The 10,000-nt window shown below is 38.5% G+C and overlaps 1 protein-coding gene across 2 annotated transcripts in view; it reads left to right on the top strand.

Annotated features, from left to right (window-relative positions):
* The window catches only part of LOC138057451 (tyrosinase-like), a 37,013-nt gene that overhangs the window by 12,774 nt on the left and 14,239 nt on the right, over positions 1 to 10,000 (top strand). For both annotated transcript variants that reach the window (XM_068903472.1, XM_068903471.1), the window contains exons 2-3: positions 590 to 722; positions 9,628 to 9,748. The gene's annotated coding sequence lies outside the window, so the exon portion shown is untranslated. The remainder of the gene's footprint in view (positions 1 to 589; positions 723 to 9,627; positions 9,749 to 10,000) is intronic.

Below are 10,000 nucleotides of genomic sequence, written 5' to 3'. Positions count from 1 at the left end.
TAAGCGAACGATTAGTGACAATCGATAGTAAAAACACTAAAATTCCTGGGGAAGGGCACGATGTTTTGTCAGAAGGAATAAAGTAATCACGTGCTTGGCAACCACATGGTTCATTTACTTCACACTATTTACATAAAATTAACATAGAAAGAAAACTATAGTCACAACACATGATTACAAGATAAAATAGTTACAGTACGGGATATAAATGTTTATGGTGGTCAAAGTAGCGAGGGCTTTCTAGTTGACCACCACCTACTTTTAAGCAAACGAAGAAATGACATTGAGCTTAGCAAAAAAGGGGAAAAAAAAAAAAACAAAACAAAACAAACGCAAACAAACAAACAACAACAACAACAAACAAAAAGAAAAGAACAACACATCACCATCGGCAGCAACAACAGCAGCGACAACGAAGACAAAAATATAGCAGACATTATTATTATTATTTTTAACTCTATCATTATTATTAGATAGTTACGTACTATACATTTGACCATTAAACAGAACATATATTATTTGATTGACAAGAGATCAGGTGGGCCTTATAAAGTTTCTTAAACTTGTCAAATGTTTTTGCTTTTTTTAGTGCCAAGGGGACAGTTTCCCACATGACAGAAGCAGAGTACTTAAACGTAAATTTGCCTATGTTATTTCTAACTTGTGGTCAGTAAAAATTAAGCTTGGCGGAATTTCTCGTGTTATAGGAGTGGACAGTTGTTGTAAGTGTTAATGATTTGAATGTTGGAGTTACTCTTGAAACTTTAAGTACATGCATTAGGCAAAATAGCTTGTATGGTTGACTGACTGTAAATATATGAGAAAGGTTTAGATAATTCATGGCTAGCAAGTTTTATTAACTTGTTAGGAATATCCAATGAAGCCTTTCTTTCACTTAGATTTGAGTATAACTGAGCCTCATATTCTTCAGTGACAGCTGATACGTAAAAACTCTATGCGGGGCTATTACGGTATGTATTTGGTGGGGTCATCGTAGGTAGGATTAATTGCACTAGCAAGGGTAGGGCCAATTGTAATGAAGTGCTGATTAAATTGGTTAGCAATATCGAGTTCATTAGTATAGACCTCACTATTTCTTATGATCCTAGAAGGGTAGTTTGATTTAACTTTAGCTTTCCTTTTAATGATTGTACCAATAAGCTTCCATGTTTCTTTCAGATTTTCTTTGTACAGCTGGAAATTTTGGTTATAATATTCATCTCTGACTTTGGTGATCACCGTGTGCCAGAGTTAAAACAACGTACTTTTTAGCCAAGAAATCTACGTCTTTCGTTTTTTTGTTGTAATATTCAACTTAATATTTATATTTCATCTGTCGGATCGGGAAGCCTTCTTTGTCGGGTTATTGACCCGAGATCGGACTCTTATCTGGAATACTGTTGATCAATCCCTTCACTGAAGAACCATTTCTTTCAATGATAATGAAGCAAAAAGTGGACAACAAGCTTTCTTTCAAATAATAGACCATTTTACAGTTGTAGGTAAGTTACCTGGTCTAAGAATGGAAGCAAGGCTGCCGGTGACCCTGCTTTGATACAAACCTTTGTGCCTTTCTAATGTTAATGTAGAGTAATTAGAATTACAATGACCCAATTTACATGATAAAAGCAGTGAGGTCTGTATCAATAAAAGGTCACCGGCAGCCTCGCAGCCATTATTAGGCCAGGTCACCGAGCACACATTTGTAAAATGGCCTATTCTTCACTGACGAGTATTAGTCAAATTTCAAATTGTTTTTTACCTGAAGACTGTGCAGAGTTGAGTACAAATAAATATAATTATAAATAGCCGGAAAATTGTAAACAAAGACTTCTCAAGGTGTTCGATTCCGTCTCTGGTTTACAACTAGAAAAAGTTACCAGAGAATTTGTCGTTTGGTTTCAGTGTTGTTCATAACACCACATTTATAAAATATTAACGAGAACTCGATGAAGAGGTAAATCAGCGACTGAATTTTTTCTGCGCGTGCCGATGTTTACTAAGCTTCTTATGCAAATTAAATTTTTGACAGAGAATATTAAATTACAAAAAAATAGTCCACTTAAAAGTCGTTAAAAAGCTTTATTATTGGGCGTTCATTTGGATGAAAAATGCCACAAAAAACCTTCCAGCATTTAACATCGTGCAGCAACCAATCAGAAGCGACATGAAACCACAAACTAATTACCGCTACTGGTTGCGGTTTAATTTCCCGCGCGTAATCGGCTTTTTACTTGAAAAACAATAACATGTCTAATAATTTCTAATTAATGATATTTATAGTTTTCGCAGTTTTCGGATTTTCACTGTAACAAATGTATTTCTACATACAAGAAATTCCCGCGGCGAGTTTTTCTGCTTAGATACGAGACAATCAATTTAAAACTGATCTTTTAAGGCTTTGAACGCCCTTTCCCACCTCTCTGTTGTGGGTTTCGGAGAGTAAAAAGATTGCGTGATTTGTTGAGTGAGAAAATGTTTAATCACACAGTGCGTAAGAATCTAGCCAATCATACAGGAAGTACAGAAATCCCTGAAAAACTGCGGGATATGAGAACAAGCTTTTGGGCGCCATTGCAAAGACGGACTATATCAAGTTTTTGACCTACAATTGTAGGTTTCGCGTTACATGTCCGGCTGCGGGCAAGCTATAGTGATATTCACTGTTTATGAAGATTTCTTTTGATGTTTAAATTTTGCCAACCACAGAACAAAAGAATCTTTGTTTCGACAGCCAAATGGGTAACGAATGGTCCCTTCAAATTTTCAAGTGCTTGCAGGATTTTGCCATTGCTCGATTTTCTCGCAAATTTTGGACTAGTGCTTGATTTTCTCGTGCTCGCAATTGTTTTGCAATAGGCCATTTTACAGTTGTTTGCTCAGCGACCTAGCCTATGGATGGCTGCGAGGCTGCCGGTGACCTTGTATTGATACAGACCCCACTGCTTTTATCATGTAAGTTGTCTTGTTGTAATTCTAATTACTTCATATTAACGTTACAAAAGCACGAAGGTTTTTATCAAAACAGAGTCACCGGCAGCCTCGCTTATATTCTTAGGCCAGGAAACTTAGCTACAACTGTAAAATGGTCTATTGCTCGCACGCTTGAATTCTCGTTGAAATTTGTTCGATTGCTCGAAAGTTCGTAAAGGCCTGGCCAAACGCTCGCACCATTTCAACGCAACATCTTGCAACATTGTTGCATACGGTTGCGACATGTGTTAAACGGGCTGGCCAAACGCACGCAACATTTTCAACATTTTCAACGCAACATGTCGATGTTTCTGTGTTCAGGCCCCTGGCGCGCAACAAGTGGACCTAGCGCGCATGCCCTAGAGCAACAATTTGAGTGAACGTGGCCAACTGGCCAAATTAGTACAACATCATGCAGCATCCAAAATGTTGGACAAAAAATTTGATCGTTTTCAAATTTGACCCAACATCATCCAATTCAATGTTGCAACATATCGCAGCATATCGCAACAGGCAGTGGCCAAACGTATGCAACATGTTTTGCGATGTTGCGTTAAAATGTTGCAAGAGTTTGACCAGGCATTAAATCGTTCTTCGCCGATGTTTTGGTACAGAAATAGTGTTTTACTTCATGGTACTCAACCCCTTAGCTTTCGACCTGGAAGTTTCAGGAGTTCCTGTTGCTTCATTTCCTGAAGTTCTCATGAGGTGACGTAATCCTCTGTGGAAGAGGCGAGTTGTTTACGCAATCTTAACGAATTTTTATGAGCTAAAATCTTGCAGTTGATTTTTGGAACTGAGCGAATTAACATTCAATAAAAAGCAGCGTAGCAGAAAATTTACCAAGTAGCTCGAAGTAGAACTCCAAGAGCTCGCTGCTCGCCAGTTGAATTCTTCTACAGTGCTCGCTGTTCTCAAGATAAATTCGTTTATTGCTCGTGCTCGCGAAATAAAACACAGCGCTAGCATGCTCGCAAAATGCTTGAAAAGACCATTTAATACCCCTAAGATCTCTAGCTGGCACATTAATGACAATAGCTAGATGACGTAACGATGAGTCTCGCTATACACTGCCTCGAATAAAAAATGCTATGAAGTCGTAGAAAGTCTCCGATAAAACTAAACACAAAAAAGACAAAGCCAGGTCAATTTTCGAATGATAAGTAAGTGGAAGCGTAGAAAGCTGGAGACACCTCTTTCATCAGTTCTCTTTAGACTTAACGCTATTTTCGGTGTTCACTTGACGTCATTACCGTCAGTTCACAAAAACATGGCGGCCGGTCACATGAGTTAAAACAAGACTATACAGTTGAAATGATTACTGTGCTGTTCGTATGAAACAATTTTAATTCATGATTGGAAAATTAGCACTATAGGTGGTTTGAAACACAATACTGCAACGTACAATTGCTTGTGGACAAACAGAAGGAGCTAATGAGCCTCCATTTTCGTTCCCAGATCCCATCGTTTCTCCCGGGTGGCGGGGTCTCCGCACGAGGAAAAGAAGATTTCTAGAATGTTATACTTCTAAGCGCAGCCATGTTTAGCACTATCAAGGTCTCATATATGAATTCCAGAATTCCTAGAAAACTGGGACTGAAAATTTTATGTCTCCAGCAGAACCCTGCGTTCTCTTGCCAAGGATCTGCCGGCTCAGACAAACGATGGGATCTGGGAACGAGAATCATAGCGTATGTATGTAATGTAATCCATGGGCCTTTTGTTTTCGTCCACCAACATGGTGACGATGACGTAACGTGAGAACCACCTACCGTTCCCTCTCAAAAAAAAAAAAAAAAAAAAAAAATATTTAAGGTTACGCCCCATTTAAGGTACTGGAACATTTTGCGGTATAACATATTAACCAGCCACGAATTCAAATTTCAGCGGAAATATAAGCAATTTTCGAGGGAATTTACGTTCAACCGATTAAAGCTCAGTATGATTTTCCAGGTGAATTTTATGGTTTTATGACCGGCAACAAGGAGAAGATTCAGTTGTGATTTCAAAACACAGTCATTGCGTCAGTCAATATGACTGAGGCAATGTCCATGGTTAAATTATCTTCGCAGCTATTTTAGGTGTTGATGTTGAGCGCATCTTAAAGACAACACCGGAATCACGCTTAATTTAAAAAAAAAATCACCAAAAAAATGACAGAGACAATTGCCTCGGTTTGCCTCATACTGCCTACGGTCCTGACAGTTAACGACGGAGTAATTCATTTGTCAATTGAAACCACACACTCCCCCCGCCCCCCCCAAACCCCTGGGACGTGGCGGTGGATGTAACATTTGCAGTGTTACAGTGAAACTTCTTTTTAGCGGCCACCCTCGGGGTAACGGCTAGTGACTGCTTAATGGCGGTTGGCCGCTTAAACAACAAAAAAAGGTTCTTCAGAACTTAGCACAATCTTTTTAGTAGAAACGTCACCTTATTCTGAAACAAACACCTTTAGAGTTTGTGACAACTTTTGCACAAGAGACAGCTCTAATATACAAAAATACAGTACTGTCAGAACAAACAAATACTCCTCAAAATGTTGAGATGAGGTTCTCTCAACTTAACATGAACAATCTAAACTATATGGCGTAAACTAAGTTGATTCATAGCCGGAAAAGGAGGCAAAATCTTTTGTTACTGGGTTGAAGAAAAAAAAAATTACAAGGAATCCTGTCGCTGAAAACCAAACTAAGTGAATTAAACTCTTGGTGGCCGCTTAATAGACGTGAAAACAATAGCAGAACTCTCATCGTGACAGCCAAAACTTGGCCGTGGGCGCTTCATAATTGAGGTTTATAGGGGTGGCCGCTTAATAGAGGTTTGATTTACAATATTATTCACAAATTATTTCGGGACTTTGATAACTGTCCTCCTAATAGAGAGTGGCCGCTAAATGGGGGCTCCACTGTATTAGGATTTGTATGGGAATCCCGATAAAAGGCTTACGAAAATAATCATATGAAAAGAAATTCAAATAAAAAGCCTCTACTTATTGCCATTGTAAGTAGCTGACAACAGCCCGAGACAACAGGCCCCCCGAGTTACTCTGGACGAGATCTTTTTCCACTCATTTATTTAGACAATTCTATCAACCGTTTACATGAGGTGGGCGAGACAACTCGTGACGGCGAGACAACTCGGGGAACCCTGGCAGGCGAGATAACTTTTTCGCATGTAAACAGTTTGGCTCGTCTACCCGAGACGAGACAGCAAAATCTTAAATACACACGCATAAAATAAAAATGAAAGAATCGACAACTTGGGGGTTAAGCATTTTGCGTTTGCTTTCGAATGAAAAGGTTTTTCCCTCAAAAATTCTCACCGCTGTCCACGGAAACTCTCGATTCAGAAAAAGCCTATTATTTAAACTACGTATTACTGCGCCATTAAGATTGTCAGTCCACTTTCTGAAAGGGAAAAAGCAAATATACTTAATAAAGAAAGAACTAGAAAGAAAGAAGGGCAAATGATGATACTTATTTTTTGAGGAGGTGTCTCAAAATATATGCTTAATTAAGTACGGTCACTTTTTTCTCGGTCACGCAATTCTCATATAGACGCTGGGTGTGCCTAGGGAAGGAGGGCTGTCTCAGGTAACCGAGACCATATAGACAGGCCCTTATTCTACGTTCATAGAATTTGCTCGTTTTCAAGTTTACCTCAAACGGGTGTTGAATCCAACAAACAAAATCTTCTTCCTGTTTCAAATTAAACACAAATTGACCTCTACAGTTTTTACTTTCCAGATCAAATATCAGAATATGTCACACACAAGGTTCCTTAGTTCCACAAAACGCAGCTTAATTATCGGTCACAAAATGAAATAAAAAACAAGACATAAACGCTTTTACATATTGTAATAGAGATCCCGTATCCAAATGTTCGCCTAGCCTGTGACTGTTTAGTGCTGTCGGCACGAGCGGAAGACATCATCGATCCGAGGGTGAATTCGCTTTTAGTGATTTCTTATAATGTAGTCCAAGAAATTTTTTCTCTACTTTCAGAAATGATAATACATTAATTCTGATCATTCTAGCCGTTAAACGCCCTCTGGTCTTCGAGGAATAACAATTCAATAATTGCGGTACTCCTCGCTGCCACTCCAAGAGAAGATGGTTCAACAACGATTTCTATTCCGTTTCCACACGATAATATGTTGCGAAGAGCAAGTCATATATAAATAATCATAGAAAATGAAATTCTAAGAAACATAGCTTACTTTTCTGCGGAAAATAGCATTATATTGCCCATTTTATGTCCGATGGAAAAATATTGCTTTAACCGAGTTCTGGGGCACCGGAAATGGTGACTGAAGTGTTGTGGGCCCGCAATTTGAAGTGGGTGACCAGAGTCCTCATATTGGCAAAACGTTTTATCTTCATTACGTACTGATTTCTCCGACCAATTTTGTTTCCAAATCGGGATGGCGACTGAAATATTAACATATATTATCACAGGCACCGAACAATTTGTTTCGGTAGAAAGTCTGTTCAAAATGTCAAGAAAATTTGGTTTCATTGTGAAGAATGACTCGAGTTTTCGTTGGAAAAATTTCAGCTCAAATGCTAGTGAAATTTTTTCTCTTCTTTGCTGGGCAAGCAAGTCTTTTGAAGTCCTAAATACATGTAGCTCATCTAGAACTCCGTTCTAAAATGATACGAGATTTCCGAAGGTTGTGTAATACAAGGAAGATTCAAAGGTACCTGGGAATCCAAACAGATTAGTCTGTGCTATGTTAAACAAATTTGCTTTTAAAAGGAAATAAAACGATCAGAAAGCACAGAAAACCAATTTCAACTAATTTTACTGACTTTTGTCTGCTTTAGGAGAGGACAAAGTCTATTTTACTAATCAACTGGTTGACAAGGGCGGCGACTTTCTTTGCATAAAGTTTAAAACTGATTGTTGTTGGCGTCAGTAACCCAAGTCCTTTCGAGGAACAGTTGTCACTTTCACTTTCAACTTTGTGACGTCTTTTAACGATCTGTTCATGGCAATTTGCATCGCTGGGACTCGAAAAAAGGTTTATATTTTTAAAGTCCTATCCATTCAACGGAATCGTCAGTTTGAACTGTAGTGCATAAACACTAGACTCTTCTCTTCGTTGACAATCGAATCACATCACTTCGCTTCAGGTCCAAGTTCCCTCGTAGTTGAATGGATATGAAAAAAGGACATTACGGTTTTTTTTAATGAAATCGACTAAACATACTCATTCGAGAAAGGATAGAAGGCCTTGCGTCCCGCATCATTGTGTATTATTAACTCAATCCCTAATCCGGTGCTTGCATTTCCTTTATTGATTTTGCTCGATGAATAGATTAGCCACACAATGCGAGCAATACTCTTATTCTCGTGCATGTACATAATAATTCGGGGCCCCCGCATTATAACTTACAGCTTATTTGTTTCGGTCTGCCCCTGATAAGTGTGTCATGTCTAGCTCTGGAAATTGACGAACAAAATATTATAACGCCTTAAAGATTCTATCACAGGTATGTTTTTTCCCTGATCTCAGAATAGGAAAAAAAATACTCTGCAACGGCTAAAACCATTAAAAAAAAAAAAAGAAAAAAAGATGGGGGAATGATTCAAAACGTCGTTTAGTTTGGGTCTTGAAAGATCGACGCGACCGATCGCATGACAACATCTATATTTTTGTCCACGCAAGGCCACACAATAGTCAAACATTACCACTACCTCTGATTAAAGCACTCAGTTAAATATTAGGGAGTTTAAGAAACGACGACGGCTACGGCAACGACAACGCCAAAAAGCAGTAATATTATTGGTTAAAAGAACCAAAATGATCGTGCTGCACGTGCGGTACACATTTTTTAACAATTCTCTCGCGTACTCGTTAAAACTACTACGTGAAATGACCAAATTTAAGGTTTTGACGACAACGTGGACAAACTACAGTGAATCTTTCAGCCTCACTCCTTACTTCAATTCCGTCCGAACCAATCCATTGTTAGGACACTTCGCCCATATTGAGTAATATAAACAAGATGTAATAATCATGAAATACTTAAAATAGCTCAAACTTATATTTTGAAGTGACATTTTGGTCGCCGTACCCGTCGTGGTTTCTTAAACTCCCTATTGAACACTGGCTAAAGGAACAGAAATTAAGCATATTGCAAAACGGATGTGTGGGGTTTGCAGAGTTCGGAGAGTAGTTAACCGTTTGTATTCTTTGATCAGGGGAATAGAGGGCACGTAAAATAATATACTGACACATTTCAGGTTGTATCTGTATTTTTAACTTCTCAAAACACTTAGATGACACCAAATGCTTGTGCTTGAAAACGGTTAAGCGATGCAAATATGCAAACAATAAGAGAATCGGAGTTTTATTCCATTTCGACTAAACACCGGCAACGCTTCCCCATTTTCTTATGCTATTGTTAGCAGAATTCCAAAGGCTCTTTCACTTTGTATGCAGTAAGCACTTAGATGTCAGCATGAATCAACTGAGACATGCTGTAACATCATTTTATGTTGTTTTTAGCTTCCTCATTCCAGTGCTGAAACGAAGCTTGAGCAAAGGAGTGACGCCCGCTTTGAACCGACCCAGTCATAGAGCCAATAGGAATTTCTGAACCTAATCTCGAAATATGATTGGCAATTTTATTTGTTGTATTACAGAACATTGTGTTCAAAAGGACCGAATCATTCCGTTCCATTAACTCACGAACCGACACTAGAGGACTTCAGAAGCCGAGACGCAAGCTCCAATTTAGGCGATTTGGGTCATCTGCACTACAAGGTATTTGAAAATAAGATCTTTCTCAAATTGGTATTCCACATTGAACTTTTTTTCCGGGGTTACAAATCTTCAAATTCTGCAATGGATTTAACCACTGGGGTCAACTATCAACGTTTTTTTTCTTCTCTTCCCCGGATAAGCCCTTATATCAATAAACCAAACTTACAAGACATTTCTTATCACAAATCAATGATGTCGTGGGAAACCCCAATAAGATTTCATTCTTCTCTCCAGTAATGTCATTTTGGACAC

This window comes from Montipora capricornis, chromosome 7 (assembly GCF_036669925.1).
Source record: "Montipora capricornis isolate CH-2021 chromosome 7, ASM3666992v2, whole genome shotgun sequence".
NCBI classification, from domain to species: Eukaryota; Metazoa; Cnidaria; class Anthozoa; order Scleractinia; family Acroporidae; genus Montipora; species Montipora capricornis.
The sequence above is the reverse complement of the archived record's forward strand: the minus strand, read 5'-3'. Positions and strand labels throughout refer to the sequence as shown.